Source organism: Tasmannia lanceolata, unplaced genomic scaffold (genome assembly GCF_043159265.1).
Source record: "Tasmannia lanceolata isolate RefF3 unplaced genomic scaffold, GAP_Taslan_0.1 ptg000018l, whole genome shotgun sequence".
Classification (NCBI taxonomy): domain Eukaryota; kingdom Viridiplantae; phylum Streptophyta; class Magnoliopsida; order Canellales; family Winteraceae; genus Tasmannia; species Tasmannia lanceolata.
Window position 1 is genome coordinate 18,888,948 of NW_027518695.1, and position 17,014 is coordinate 18,905,961.

The 17,014-nt window shown below is 36.9% G+C and overlaps 1 pseudogene; it reads left to right on the top strand.

Annotated features, from left to right (window-relative positions):
* Positions 1-4,031: 4,031 nt before the first annotated feature.
* Positions 4,032-15,566, top strand: LOC143850114 (cytosolic sulfotransferase 11 pseudogene; annotated as a pseudogene).
* Positions 15,567-17,014: the final 1,448 nt, after the last annotated feature.

Sequence of the window (17,014 nt, forward strand, 5' to 3'; positions counted from 1 at the left end):
GAAAGATGCTTATAAATCTCAAAACTACCAAAGAGTGTCAATGTTAAAATACCGAAGCAGTCATGAGGTCGGCTTCTCGAATTTTTAAAAACGAACCAGTAGTTTTCTTGAGAAAATTACAGAACTGCCATTAAAGTTTGGAGCCTTACATCTAATGATCCGACCGTCAAATGACAGTGAAACTTGAGGGGCGTGATCGTCGGTCAGAGAGGAATACGCCGGTACCCTCGGTTCTCCGGAAAACTCGCGGGTTTCCGGTGGCACATAACTTTTTCCGGTGACTCTAAAATATGCACAAAATACCTAAAACTCGATTTTCTTTGAAATTCAAAGCCTACAACCTATGCTTTGGTACCAAATGTTATCTAAACATTAACTTAATGATCCCTTTGGATCTTGGGCAATGAAAATCATAGAAAAACTTTAATTTAATGAGATGGGTTTGATGTACCTTTCACCACCATGACCGCCGCTTTGAAGCTTGAAATCCAACGAGTATTCGATCTTTTCTAAGCACAATGAAGGCCTAGAAAAGCCCCATTGTTCTTCTCTTACCTTGCACACCAATAGGTCTATGAGAAACCTCTCGAAAGTGATATATTTCTCTCTCAATGAGTTCTAGTATTGTGGTATGTGGCAAGAGGGACCAATGGTCTATTTTATAGGCAAAAGCTCCCACAGAGCTTTCCTAGAATGCCCAAATTCATTTGGCTCTTCTACTCAAATTAGAAAGTCCAATTTGAGTTAACTTTCCTTCTCCAAACACTTCTAAAGTTAAGGGATTACCTTATAGAGATGAAAGGTTGCTTAATATGCAAAGCCACTCTTAATTTAGCAACTCTAAAACTTAGAAACCAATGTTCTAGAATTCCCAACAAAGAGGAAACTCTAAGTTTGGAAACTCTAAACTTAGGAAACGACCAACATGTAGGCCTCACCCAACAAGACTCTCTCTTGTTGGAATGAAACCAACTAGAGTGGAGGGAGAAGATGAGTTTCAATAGAAGAAGGTTGTTCTCTTGATGCCAAACACACAAAGAAAGTAGCCCAAGTTGTTATACTACTCAAGACCTTTCAAATTTCACTAAAATGGCTTACATATGAAGAAGATACATGCCCAAAATATAGCCTACATTCCAAATCCGAGATTAATAAGACTTATCTAATCTTAGCTTTCCTAAGTACCACTAACACACTAACATAGGAAAAGTAAATGTATTACATAATTCCAAAACAAAGAAACTAAGTCCCTAGGCCATTAAATTCCCCAAAGGAGATTTCCAATGCGGTCAAGCCAAGTGAAAATTGCAACTTGCAAGCTTCCAAAATAGTAGAGTTCCAAAACCATAGAAAATCAAAGAGCAAAGTGAATAGGTGGTCCAGTAGTCAAGCTTAGAATTCCAACATCTCTCTCTCTCTCTCTCTCTCTCTCTCTCTCACAAATACCCCACTTTTGAAATTTCCGAATTTCTTAAGAGTATTTTTGTTAATTCACAGAGTTTAGATTGAATAATAGTGTGATTATTTGTCAATTCTCAAGAGTACTTTCTTAAGAGTATTTATAGTGTGATTAGAAGCCCTAATCCAGAGTTTAGAGTGAATTGACAAAAATACTCTTAAGAAATTCGGGGGTATTTCAGAGAGAGAGAGAGAGAGAGAGAGAGAGAGAGAGAGAGAGAGAGGACAACCGTTTTGGAGAGTTAGAGAAAACGAGAAACGAGGAAGAATTCTAGAGGAGAAAATCTTCTTCTAAAGGTATGTGATAGGTTGAGTTCTAATTTTCATTGTTTTAATCTTTGAATTTCCCATAGAGAATCATCTTGTCCATGGGAATAAGGTTTTAGAAGATTCAGTATAGGGTTTGTGATTGAGAGATCTCCATCTAACGAGTTTTATTAAAATATGGGTGGGAGATTTATGATTAAAATTACAAATAAGGATCAAATCTTGAGTTTCCCATGAGAAAGATATGATTCATGGGAAAAGAACTATCAATGTTGGACTGAGCAAAGATTAGGGTTCTTCGGAGGGTTTTTTTTATCAAAGATTTCAATGATCTTTTCATGTTCAAATAACCGTAATAAGGTAAGAAAATTAAAGAGAGATTAAGCGAGTCCATTTCCATGGAAAATAACTCAACCTGTACAGAACATGATATAACTTGCAAATCATATACAACAACACACCGTACTTGATCTAATATTTTTCATCAGTAAAACATGCAAAAGATGCTTTAAAAGAAATAACAATACACAGGATTTCAAACATGGTTTTAAGAGTCCGTAAACATGGTTTAAAATATGAATCATATGCATAACGGTAAAGCATGGAGAAAACACCAATATAAGTTACTTTCCCAATTAAAGATCAATATCCTCCCACAACCAAGTCTCTAAATTAATTTACCAAGTAGTGTCACCCTACAATTAGATCATCTATATGTTAATGTTTGAATGCAAGCACAAGTCAATTGGGGTGAGTTCGTGCCCCAAAAGTCAAACGCAAGAATTCAAACCGCAATTGAACCACAACCGGTCAACCGAGGGCCTCTTTGGCCGGCCGACCCTGTGGTTTTGGAAAATTTCAAAAACCCATCCAGTTGGGTTCGGTGTGCCGAATCCTCTTTCGGTCAACCAAACTCGCAATTCTAGGTTTTTCCTAGAATGCATGGTTCACATTCTTTATCCAGGGTTTTCACCCCAGACCCTATATTTTCTTCAAGAAGATAACATCAAAGAATACCCTATGATTTTAATCCTTGATTACCTTAAGACTTTCTTCTCGAACCGACAAAGCGGATTCACTGGAATCCTTGCAACCCAAGGATCCCTAAGAATCGAAGGCCTCACTAGAAACTCTCTGGACGATGGCCGACAATGAAAGATCACAAAAGTCACGATTTACTATCTGTAAATTGTTCCTTTATCCACTAATATGTTATTTTCCAACTTAGAATAGAGATAGATTAAGCTTCTTACCTCGGAGATCGATCATTCTTCCAAGCGCGAACCTCCTTCGTTAAGATACGATTTACAACTTTATAATTGTATTTATACCCTTAAATCCTATGTTTAATGTAAATTTACTGAAATAAGCCTAATTATTTCCATAATTACCAAATTGCCCTTAAGAAAAAATTGATGGAAACGTCCTCGGCTAGGGCGTTTCACATAAGATGAAGGAAAACACTTCTAAAGAAGATGGTGAAATTTGTTGGAAATTAATTCAAACGGTTAATTACCTTATGGAGCCCTCCCGAGTCAATTTGAGTCTATCGTTATCTTTTAGAAACAGAGGGTCTTATTTGTTTAGAACTGGAGTATAAATATGTGGCCATGCATCCAAGCTTTGCAAATTCCCCTGTGGACATTATTGATAGCTTGAGATCTTCAAATTCCTAATCTTCTTTAGGGCCACATCCCAATTTCTTACAGACGATGAAATATTAAGGAATGAATGCAAGGAACTAATCTCGTCCCTTCCAAGAGGGAATGGATGGTCCCTACCTTAGGTGTACCAATATCAAGGTTTCTGGTATATTCTACGTTACTTGAAAGGAGCAGTGGCATTCCATCAACAGTTTCAACCCCGCGAAGACGATGCATTTCAGGTCACCAAGCTGAAATCCGGAACGACTTGGCTGAAGGCACTTGCTTTCGCGGTTGTGAACCGGACTCGTTACCTTCTCACTGACCACCCCTTGCTCAAAACTAGCCCCCATGACCTTGTCCCTCTTGTCATCTTGAAGTTATTTTCATATAACCAACTTTCTGAATTTGATAGCCTTCCCTCCCCTAGGCTCTTGGCTACCCATATCCCTTACACGTTGTTACCGGAATCGGCAATACAGTCGAATTGTCGTGTAGTTTACTTGTGCCGGAATCCTAGAGATACCTTCATTTCAATGTGGACGTTCTCCTGCAAGCTTAGAGATGAGAGTCTAGGACCACTTTCTCTAGACGAGGCCTTTGAGCTGTTTTGCACTGGAGTTTCTTGTTCTTGAAAGGGTCTTGTTCTTGAAGTACGAGGAAATGAAACAAGAACCTATACTTCATTTGAAGCACTTGGCTGAGTTCTTGGGCTATCCTTTCTCTCTAGAGGAGGAGAGAAAAGGGGTGGTGGAAGAAATATCCAAGCTATGCAGTTTTAAGAATTTGAGCAATTTGGAAGAAAACAAGACAGGAACCGTAGTGATTGGCATTGACAAAGTGATTGGCATTGACAAAAAGGTGTTCTTTAGGAAAGGGGAGGTTGGTGATTGGGCAAATCATTTGACCCCTTCAATGATAGAGCATTTGGATCAGTTGATGGAGCAAAATTTTAATGGTTCTGGTCTCACGTTCCTCATTAGTTATCTGGTCATCTTCCTAAATAAGCTTTTCTTATCTTGTTTTTGTTTGATTTCCATTAACACTTAAGAAGCTTTTCTTACCTTGATTTTGATTGTTTTCCAATAAATCCTTGTTTGGATTATGTGTTTGAGTAGTAAGAGAGCATGAAGAAATCAATGAACTACACGTTATGTTCTATTTTGGCTTCCCAAATCTCTAAGCTGCTATTCAGTTATTCTTTCTATTTACGCCCATTTTACATCTCATGAAACAAACATTTACTGTTTATTCTACTTTCCAACAATCCAAAGATAGAAATCATTGTAGTATTCTAGACAATTCTTGAACATCACTGCAAAAATATGATTAAGACATTTACAGCTCCCACGTAAATAAGAAGCAGTGCAGATCACATTATTTGGTCCATATATAATGAAGAAAAAGAATTGCTCCGGTGCCTTCCATTTTTTCAGTGCATATATAAAGAATTGCTCGGTGCCTTCCATATATACTGGGAAAAAAGAATTGCTCCGGTGCCTTCCTAATGAAAAAAAAGTAAGGCGCTGTGTGGATTATATTATTTGGTGCATATGATTAAGACATTTTTCTGGTACCTTCCATTTTTTCTAGGGTCTTTCTTTTTGTCGACATGTGATTCTTCTCTCTCCTCTTCCTCTTCCTCTTTATTTTTTTCTTGTCCCCCCCATCTTCTTCATACTCTTCAGAGTTGCAGCGATGCTCGGCGAAGAGAGAAAAACAAAAAGATAAAAAGAGATGAAGAAGAGTGCATTTTTATATTTTTATCTTGCAGTGCTAGAATGATGCTGAATTAAATATATGTTCATCCACCTATCATTTCAGAAATAAAATGATTTTTTTTTTCGTAAATTATGTTTTCCCCCGAAAACTCAAGTTACCGACAAAGCATTAAATGCTTATAAATTAAGACAAGATTTGCCTTCCCATATTGTAAGGTAGTTGAAGCTTAATTGAGATATTTAGAACCGAAGTCTAAGTTTGTGACTATGCATTCAAATAATAGGGAGTCCAGGCTGATGACCTCACAGGTTTGGGAGCCTCCAAGTAATGGATTTTTCAAGCTAAATTTTGATGATTCAAGCTTAGGAAATTCTAGAAAAGCACGAGTAGGAGGTCTTCTAGGCCGTGTTTGGTTACGTAGCATAGACTCGGAGAGTCGTGGAATAAGTAGTCAACAGGAAGCATACTAGCATTGGATTTTTTTGGAATTACCTGGGAGAATAGTGGTAAGTAGTGTTTGGTTGCATGGCAGACTCGGAGAATAGTAGAATAATTATGGGAGGTCATAAAATATAGAGATGAGAGAGAGGGTGGAAGAGAGAAAGAGCACCATTCCCAAGAAATTTCAAGCAAAATCTACCTTTTTTTTTGGAGTTTGTAAGTTATAATTTGTGGGGGGGGGGGGGGGGGGTGGGTGGTGTTGTGGTGCGTGGGTGCTAGGCGAGGGAAGGCTCTATGCAAAGAACTTCATGGTGACAAAAGGGACGAGGTCATGGGGGTTTGTGTTGAGCAAGGCATGGGAAGTCACAAGATAACGAGACCGGTTCACAAGGGCAAAAGTGAGGGCCTTGAGCCAAGTGGTTCCGGCCTTTGGAGAGGTGACCAGAAGTATATCATCATTGTGGGGTTGAAACTGTTGATGGAATGCCAGTGCTCCTTTCAAGTAGTTTAGAGAAAACCAGAAGCCTTGATATTGGTAGAAATAAGGTAGGTACCACCCATTCTCTCTTGGAAGGGAGGAGGTTTTTATTTTTATTTTTATCGGTAAACTGGGGTTAGGCAGACCCCTACCAGAATATTAATTAAAGGAAGATATTACAATGAAAGAAACAAGACCACTCCCCGATCCAGATAACAATGACTAAGGGAGGGGGTTTAACAACAAAGATAATAATACCCTTGATATCAAAATAAGCAGGAGAATAGAGAAAACATGTGAAATCTAGAGCCGGTCCTCATGATTAAGCCACTAATGATCCAAGGAGTCTTTCATCTTCTGGCTAAAAGACCTTTGTCTCTGGCTCTTGCTCAGCTTTTGAACCTTAGGAGATTTAGTTTTCCTTTGATGGAGGGTTTCTTTTTTCTTCTGATGGGGGTGTTCTTCTTCATCAGCTTCCTTTTCTGACTCTTCTTTGGAGGAGTACTCTGTTTCAGTCCTAATTGCATCTCTTTACTATGACAAGGTTCACTTTGTTCCTTCTCAGCCCTCGAATCGGCTCGGACTGACAAGAGGAGGAGATTAGTTCCTTGCATTTGTTCCTTACTATTTCATCATCTTTAAGCAATTGGGTACTCTGCCATAGAGAAGATGGAGGGATTTCAAGCTATAACTAAAAGAACAAGACGAAGAGTTTTGGCCTTGAATAAAAGAGGAAAGAAAACAGGTGGAAGTGGGCGGCAAACATGTGTGAGGGAAAAAATAAAATTCGTAACATATGGGAGGTGGAAAGTTGTAAGTGCCCCGATAAGGGGAAATATCTAAGGGTAAAGTTCCTAATAATATTTTTTTAAATTAAGGCTTTAAGAGTAGTATAGATTCATGTGAGGTGACTCATTTTTCTTGAAAAAGTGAGCCGCTAATTTGCTAATAAGAGCTACACTAATTACAGTTGGAATATGCAAACTACAGTTGAGCTAATACTCATGTGAAGTAATAAGAGCTACACTAATTACAGTTGGAATATCAAGCAACGAAGGTAGTAAAGAATCTAATAAATTCATTCTGATGTATGGGATCAACTGAAGTGCAGTACTAGTTCCATGAAACGATAAACAAAGTTCAATTCACAGGTATCTTGAAATCAATGGTCTAAATCAGATAGCAAATGGTATTTGGATACATATATCAGTGTCAGAATTCGATACATCTCAGCTTCATAAGCTTTGGTTATTGTTCAGAATTCAGATGTCGACAATGTTAGCGAATTATGCATTCCCCACTGACTGGGTCCATAATTGGCCAATAATATAGTTCAAAAATGTTTAGTCTTGCAAATGAATTATGCATGCCCCACTAGCGCGGTCCAGAAATAAATTTAAGCTTCCCAAAGATGTTAATAATCATACAGTTCGACATTCGATGTGAGTTTCAATAATTGGAAACATTGTGTTCGATACAACATTGATCAACAGAAGCACAAGGTAAGGGGTATACCTATAAGCAATCCGACTTCGATACCATACCGGGTTAGGAATTCAATAGGATATAGATATCCGTAATCTTACTTGTATATGAGTAACCATAGCAATAGAAATACAAAGAGGGTTTTGGAACAACCCAATAGAGTAATCCCCTATTGGTCACCTCAAGTTGGGAATCCGATAAACGTTACAGAGCTATTCTTCAGTTTCCTACAGTCGACATTTGATAAGCTTTTAATACCCAAAATCATTCTTTTAAAGAAGTAAAAGAGAACACTAAATACAAAATCTAGAATCCAAAACAGACTCACGAATTTTAGCGGGTTCGGGTGTTCGACCTAGGTTTTCAAGCACCCGAACACCTCCTTCGGAAGACCTTCCGGCGCCTCTGAGACTTTTCGAAGAAATCTGAGCTCTCAGGGTTTCTTAATCATACGCGTTCCGCGCTGAATCAGGCGTCCGAAATCGCGGCTAGGGTTTTCTTCTGCGAATTCAAAATTTCTACCCGATTTTGCATAAGCTTTAGGGAGTCATAACTTTCTCGTTTGACCTCCGTTTCGCGAGAGGTTGGATCCGATGGACTCCGTTTAACATGAGGATTCCATCAAATCCAAATTCATGCGTTAACACTCGATGAACGGAGATCAAAACAATATCTTTACGTTTTAGGTCCAAATCGCAAAATCTAGATTTCCAAGGCTAAAAAGATTTGATCTTCAGTTCGTTGGGGATTCTAATACAAAGCGAACCCCAAAGAATCCAAGATCAAATACGGAGTTCACCTAGAATACAATCAAACCATCGATTTCTATTTTCCTAAACATTCTTATTTTTCTTTTACAGTTCTTTAACACAATAATCATCTTGGAACATAGATCGTAACTTGATTTGCGTTCTCAAATCCTTGATCTTCGTTCTCCTCTTGTTCTATGTGAATCTCTCCTTAAAGTTGTATTTATAGACTTATAAAAGAGCCCTAATCAAAACTGAACACTTTAAGACAAAAACGGCCCTCTCCATAGACGGGGGACTAATTTTATAAAGAGCGTATTTTGGGGTACTTCACAGACACTGTATAATGAGTATTTATTAGAAAATCCATCGGGTTCCACCTCGTTCAAAGATTCAAACCGTTCATTTGTTGGGCCCCAGCTCAAATATCCTTTCCCATAAAAGCATATAATTTAGATAATCCTAACTCTTCAATCAGTTATATGGTGTCTTCCGTAAGAGATCGACGGGTTAGGATCATCCTATGGAGATGATTTTATAGGGGAGGCCTATTTGCACTGGGCCAGCGGTTTGGATTTTGAATAAAGTGGGCCCATTTTAAATGTTTTATGGTCTTTGCTTGTAGATGCATGTATGTTTTTTTAATTATAGTGCTGGTCTAGCTATTCAAAGATCTAAAACATTCAGTTGTTGGGCCCCACTAAGGATTGGTGTTGAAAGATAGAGAGAGAAAGTTGTGAGGGTATGTATGGTTTGCTAGAAGAGGGAGATGGAGAGATAGGATTTAATGTATTGTTAGTAGGCTTTGTTAACTTACCAACTTCTCCAAAAGCTTAAGCTATTGGAGAACAGGATTCTCAATACTGTACCTGGTTGTCAAAATTTGTACAAGAATTCTTTCACTTATCATTGCCTCCAGGAAGAAAAAAGTTTTCCATTTGATGATGAGATTCAGTTTTTAGAGCAATGTGAAAAGGACAAGGCACGTGTTCTTGTCGACTGCATGTCAGGAAAAAATAGGTCACCCGCTATTGTAATAGCTCTAATACCACTTGTAGAAAATAAGAGATCAAAGCACCCAAACTTTGATACCCTTGTTCAACACAAAGAATTAAAGTAAGAAGCAAAAACCAACTTCTCCAAAAGCTTAAGCTATTGGAGAAAGGTGTTATGTATCTTTTATACTTTAACACTCCCCCGCACGTGTGGCCCAGTTGGCAAACACGTGGCACATGTGGTCCCACTTTGGGCCGACCATCGCATGTGGATTTTTGCTATCCGGGAGGTTTGAACTCGAGACCTTTGGCTTTGTTACCATGTTAACTTACCAACTTCTCCAAACACTTAAGCCTTTGGAGTAATTGGTAGTTTCACAGGCTTCACAACCAAGTAAATGGGGGGCAAAGACTGACTGAAAAGGGGTAAATTTTTCAACGCTCAGTATTATTTATTAGAAAATTTTTCGGGCCCACCTTGTTTGAAAAGCAGGGATATGACAGCCGAAAACCACACAAAACCCTACAAAACCCAGGATATTGTACAACCAAGTAGAGTATAAGGAGGGTTTAGTTGCGTTGGACTAAACCCTCCGTTTCTACAGCTTCATTCCCGTGTCAATGTGAGATTTAGAAACAAGAGAGCAAGCTTTATTTAATCCTTACTATTCTAAAAGCCTACACCTTCAAATTTCGTCAACCAACTTCTCCTCAAACACCATGTGTGTCCCACTTTATATTTTGATAAACTTCCTTCTGTATCCTCTTTTCTCAAGGCTTTTCCGTCATTTTCAATTGTGCTTTGCCCCTGGGATTAGTCCAAAAATCCCACCAGATGTCAATTCATCTTCTGAATTACCCCTGTATACCAGTCCAAGAGATCGCCGCTCCTTCTACCAAGTACCAACAACACTCATCTCCCCTAAAGCACGAAATCCACCGTCTCTCCAACCAATAGCTGTTCATCTGCACAGGTGTCTGCCAAACCGATCGATTTCGCCACAGGTGTCTCCCAAACCGATCGATTTCGCCACAGGTGTCACCTCACGCTGCCAGCTCTCTCGGCCTCTATCTCCTTTTTTTCTCCTTCTATCTATACCCTCTGTTCTCCTTTCCATGCCCCTCCACCCTCTTCCACTGCTCTCTCCCTCAATCTCAACCATATTTTCTTCTGACCACCACCACCATCGTTGGACCCCTTGCCAAGCTTTTCCCGACTTCCTTCAAACCTAACACAATGAAACGCCAGTAATGTTTCCCCCCAGCCTGATGAGTGTGATCGGCAAGCTGGATTTGAGATCAAGAGATTGGATCCAAATTCTTCAGACTAAAGAACCCCTTCCATCTTCTAATTCCTTGTTGTCTTCTTCTTCCATCCTTTTGCTTCCAAATGGCATCCAGAGCTCAAGAGCATGAACCTACAGGTGGAGAGAGTACTTTTTCTCTTCTTTTTTTGGGAAAGCTACAGGTGGAGAGAGTATTTGCAGGACGATCTTATGGTTGGAATCACCGTAGGCGCTTGTTCCGTCCGTATCTCTCTCTCTCTCTCTGTATTTATTCTTCACCGTCTTCTTTGATCAATTTTTGTCTTTGTTGATGGATATTCAAGAGAATTTCTGCATGGAGATTGGTGATTATTTCATTTGTGAACTATAATTCCTGGAAATGCTAAGAGATTTTTGCTTTCATTTGAGTATATTGCACTTTTATTCCTTTCAGTGTATTTGGTTTCCCTTATATGCTACAATTTTCTTTTCTTGATTGAATTATATCGTTTTTTATACACAGATTCTGGTTTCATTCCTATCTTTATTTATTCTATATTTGAGTCATTGAGTCAAGTCGCAGTTGGTCCGGTGGCATTGGTGTATCTCTTAGTCATTGTCTATTCTTCATATGAACTATACACAGAGCTTGCAATATTGCTAGGCTGCTAGCTCAGATGGTCAGCATTTTTTTAATGTATAATGGGTCTGTTGAGGTATGAAGCCAATTTTTTTATTTTCTTGTATTTTAATTGCTACAGGTGATCAACAATTTTGTAGATTAATTCTGAGAATGTGAGACCAAAAAGTTGATGATTTATGCACTACTAAGCAATAATTTGTCTATAAAAGGACTTGTTTATATTCTGCTTTAATTTTTTACAATGGCCAAAGTTAGTGGAAGCACTTTAAGCATTTCTCATAGCTCCTTAATTTTGCATGAGTATAATTAGACTATATTTTTTTTTTTTGAAATACCGGGTACTTGTTTATTGAACGAAATAGAACCTGAATCCTAAGCACCCTATATTATTAGACTATTCTAGAAATAAAAAAGAAATAAAAAAGGTGAATTAGTGACTTAAGAACTCTGACATGTATGTTAATGAAGTGTTGATTTTGTACTGCTAATTAATTGATGATTATTGACAAAGTGAAATCTAGAGCAGTGATTTCAGGATATCGCCATCTGATTGATGACGTCGATAGGCCTAACGACAATACACGTGAGTGACCAATTTCATGTTCAGGTTGGTCTCATTGCTGCAACCAATCAAATGGGCAGAGAACGAACCACATCTCCCTTTACTATGATAAATGTTGATGAGAAATTGACAATGATAAAAGGAGAGAATTCCCTTAGCTCTGTTACCAATTTGTTGTTGTGTTAGGGGAAATGTTATAGATTGTTGTCTCTCCTAAACCAATTTGTTGTTTTGTTGGGGGAGATGATATAGATTGTTGTCTCTCCTAAAAGCCAATGTAGGACATTCATAAGATATGATGATAGAAAAGTTGGATTTCAGTCAGTGGCGGAGCCAGGATTTATACATAAGGGGGGCTGCTTATACATAAGGCTGGGCCCATTTGAGTTGGGCCTATGAAGGAGTTTGGCCCAACTCAACAGGGGCAGCTGCCCACCTTATGCTACATGTAGCTCCGCCCCTGATTTCAGTGATGGTTTGATTTATGCATGTGAGAAGCAAAACATTGGTAAATACTTGTGTTTTATCTCTTCACAATGTCTCTTTGAAATTTTGAGCAGTTTTGGTCGTTGCCTGCATTTGACCTTTCTTGCTTAAAATCATTGTCAATTTCTCCTCTATGTAAAATGTAAGATCAAATCAAATAAGGGTAGTTGATGTGGTGAAAAAATGCCCTAACATATCTTTTTGGTGACTAACACACCAACATACCAATTTTTATGGTTGGAATTAAATAACTTTCATTTTTTTTGACATTTAATAAGTGATCTAGTAGGACCTACTTTGCATCAATGTATGATCTAGATGGGTGCTGTGTAGAAACTTCTACACTGAAATTTTAGTTTTGGGATTTTGTTTATAAATCTATGATTCACACATTTTTTTCCAATGTGTACTTTTTATCGTTCATTAGTGAAAGAAAATTACATCTTGTTTTGTAAGTGATGTGGCTTCTTGCATAATGATATGTTTAGGTGTGATTTCAGCATAGGCTACCATGCATGACAGTGCTTAGGACACATGAGTGGCCAATAGAGCACATTTATTCCAGACATAATCATGCTTGGATTAATTTATTTTGGATTTGCAGTAATGAATTTCTTATATTTCTAGATCACCCAAGGCTATTTAACAAATCTGCTCACTTCCCTCAGGCCCCAGTAAACAACAGTTGTTGCATAACAACCCCTATTCTGCTCTTGTTGTGGATGATTCTGAAGATGATAGTTATGAATTGCTTATCGTTAATTGATGATTTAAAAATGTTATCAAGAGTTTTTTTTTTTCCTTAGAGATTTATAAAGATTATCAATGGAAGTTTTTTATTCTTACGATTAACTTCATATAAATGGTTTTATTTGTGAGGAAAGTGTTCCTGCGCGCTGCGTAGGGAGCTCCCTGCGCTTAAGTGGCTTATAAAGCCACCGATTGGTCGCTTTTTGTGGACCCCGCAAAGGTAGACCCGCCATACGAACCAATCGTTTGTTCTTTTAAAGCCATTCCATCAACTGATTAGGTTTTGATTTTCTAATTAGATTTTTTATTCAACTGTATGTCTATTGAATAAATATCAATACAAGATCCATCCATTTTTTTGACACTTGGATCATCTATCTTTTGTTAATATTGGGTGGTAAATAGCAGTATAGCAGTCGATGTATGAGTAAATGCTCCCTAGAATAGGTTATATCGTATGGAAATTGTTTTTCCCTGTCTCCCTCTCTCTATGTGTGGGGTTTTTTTTTTGTACATCATAAACTCTTGGGCATGAACCATGAGGCACTACTCCTATCGATTTTTAAATTTTAATTTCTCAACTGAGCTATGAATTTTATACTATTTTACTTCATTTGTCCCGAATTGAAATGCTTCTCTCTTTCTCGCTCATATGTCTCTAAAAGCTGGTGTCGGTTGACTTGAATTGGCCGATTCTTTATTCAACTTTGTAACTTATCTATCATTTAGTTACATGGGTTTTTTTTTTTTTTTTTGTGTGGCAGAGGAACAATTTTGGTAGAATTCTTTTCAATCTTTTCCTTTACCGCACTTGATAGTGAAGGTGGAGTTCTCTCTGCTTAATAATAAAACAATGGGGCGAAAAGTGAGGAAAAACTTCAAAAAAAGTTATTTTTTAACAGGGAAAACTTTACAATAATTTCCTAATTTTTTCATTTTTTCGCTATATATGGAAAAATAACTTCAACCGGCGTGGTTCAATTTGTATTCTGAGAAACCCTTGATATCCCTTCAAATAAGCCATAACCAATTAACCATATCATTTCCCTCTAAATCATTGAAAGGAAAAAAAATTTACACAAAATCCGGCAAATAGAATTGAGAAGAGAGTTCTTATACGTTTTATGAGTACTGACTTTACCTTATTTAAATGGGAAACAAAATTTCGAACCCTTTGTTTTGGTATGTCTTTATTTGTCTTGGAGACTGCATTTTCTAACAGATTATCTACTAATACACACACAGGCATGCTCAGATAGTAGTTGAATGTGACGAGGTGTGCAACTGCTTGAATGTTTAAAACAGTTCCTTGTATGAACTCCATGCAATAGAAGTTTCTTTTAGATTGCAATTACAATCACATTGACTACTGGACTTTGGTTTCACAAACATCTTTGTTTATGTGCAAATTGTTCAATTATTATTGGATTAGCTAACAAACATCCACATAGTGGTCTGTTTGAAATTTTCATGTTGTTGCTATAATTTTAATATATTTTCTGCTATGAAAAAATAAAATAATGTTACATAAATATGCTATTGCTCTATTCCCTATGCCAATTTTCCCGTTCATTTGATTCATTTCCTTCTCACGGAAAAAACCCACCATTCTCTGTTTTCGTATTTCTTTCAAATATTTTAATAGTAAATTTATGATTTAGATTTGTTCACTTTACTAATTTATTTGTCGAAATATTGACTTTTCTATTTTATTGTAGGTGTTCTTCTTTTTTAAATTGACTTGATGGGACTTGACGGAGATAGGTGTCTGCTTTTTTTTTTTTCTGGTATTATATGCTCTTAATGGATTTTATTAGCAGTTCTGATCAATATTTGTTCGGTTTAAATTAAATGTATAATTCAGTTTTCTTAACTGGATAATTAGGTTTGGTGTAGGCTTGACTGATCATGTTGATTATCAAAGGACACACTTGCCTCTCTGAAATCGGTCTACTGACATTTATATTCCTTTAGAATGTCATGAATAATAATACCAACATCTTATTTTAATCATTCAAGTAAAATTTTGATCTATTATAATTTTGCCTCTAAATATTAAGATAAAGTGTATTTTTTAGATTTCTTTATCTAAACCAAGAGAATGTATTTTAAACAACCAAGCATGATCTTATGTTTGTTTCCTTTTTGTTAATTAAAGAGGGTACTCTATTTAGATTGTTTAGATTTTCTTCTTGGTTATTGTTGTGGTGTCAACAACAACAATAGATCAAAAAGAAGATATCATCAGACTTGGTTATTATTTTCGTATCATCAAAACCTTCTTGGTTATTGATTTGACTTTGACGATGCCGGAAAGATTTAAGGTGTTTGATGTTTTTTTTGTTTATTTTCGTATCATCAGAACCTTGTAGATATCTTCTTTATGCATAAGATGCATGTACATCTCACATCCAAAAGCTTGAAAGTTATGGTGTCTACCCTATTCTTCAAGAAAAAATACTGGCAACAAAAGTATAGGTGTGATTTGCTGAAGTTGTTTGATGATGTGGGCAATTTATCTGGCAGGCATTCCAACAGATGGGCCTCATACTGAAAATCGCTTCCAACTACTACGCTAATCCTCCTCAATTACAAGAGGAAGCAGAGCACTTCGACGGTTGATCTGCTTTGGGTTTAGTCGGTTTTGGAAATAGGAAATTGATTTGGTGACTTCTTTTGCGATTTCCAGCGGTAATGGATGATATATATATATATATATATATATATATATATATATATGAGGAATATTGCCGCTTCTGGGCTTGATACAAGAAATATCTCATCTTTGTTGGATGCCTATTTTTATTTCTAGAATCTTTCATTTCTTTTTCCTTTTTTCCCCTCCGAGAGTATCCTTCTTGAAATCAAAAAGTTCCGGGTAGGTCCTGAAGGTGCTGAGATTTTTTACTTACACTTTATTTTGAAGAGCATTTCCATGGAGCATTGAGGAGAACCCGGATTTTGGTACATGACTAAGGTTCCCTTCCTCTGCCTAAACATTATTCTATAATTTGTTAAACATTTCTTGGATGAAACTTCATGAAAAAAATTCTGATGAAAAGGTTTAAATGCAAATTGCTTTAATTTACACATGTTAGGTTTTGTTTCGTTTAATGATGATGTATTGAATAGAACTGTACTGTTGAGCTAAATTTTACTGTTGTGTTGTTTCCATCATTGGTAAACTTAATTTCCATTAGATTCCGGGTAGAAAATTTTCTGTTTCCGAGGTTCTTTGTGCACCAGTTCAGAATGGACATTCTTTTGCAAGTTTCCCACTAATTATTATTTTCATTTTTTAATTGGCTATATTGAAAAGGATGCATAAGAAAAATTGAGCCATTTTCGATCCCGACTTGAGATGAAAGCTACCAGAGTCGATCTTGAAAAAGCATTTTAATGTTTTAATTTTAGAACGATTTGTATATTACAGTTTTGAGTATTATTTTGGCTGGGAATATCTGCTTGCTGATAGTTTTACCCATATCATATTTGTAGGCATTCCAGCAAGTAGCAAAGCATCTATATAATGCAAATGTCCAACCATCAACTTTGCTACCCAACCCAATTGGCATCTTTATGCTGCATTTGCATCTAATTTTCACAAGATTCCTGTCATTGCCAGACCATGAAACTCTTTGAACAAAGTCCGATGGATGACTTTACTTGTTCCTACTTCCTAGAGCTCTTGAATAACTACAACTGCTTGTTTGTGGATATTCATCATGGGTTATTGAGACAACTTGCTTGAAGCTGGTTTGAAATTTGAAAAGCAGGTTGTGTGTGCTTTTTTATTAATTTATGAGAACTAATAATAGTTGCTATGTGCAGGATAAGTTCTTCTAGCCGAGTGTGTACAACAAATTGCAATTTGTTTTTTTAGCAGTTTGGCTTAATATGTATGTCTTAGATCTCATGTTTTATTAGACTAATGGCTATGTAAAAATATATGTGATGTACCTAGATGATTATGAGCAGTACATTGGTTTGTTTCTTTAGCAGTTTGACTTAAATACGTATTTCTTGTTTCTCATGTTTTGCGTGTAAAAATAGTATATCTCACATTTTAA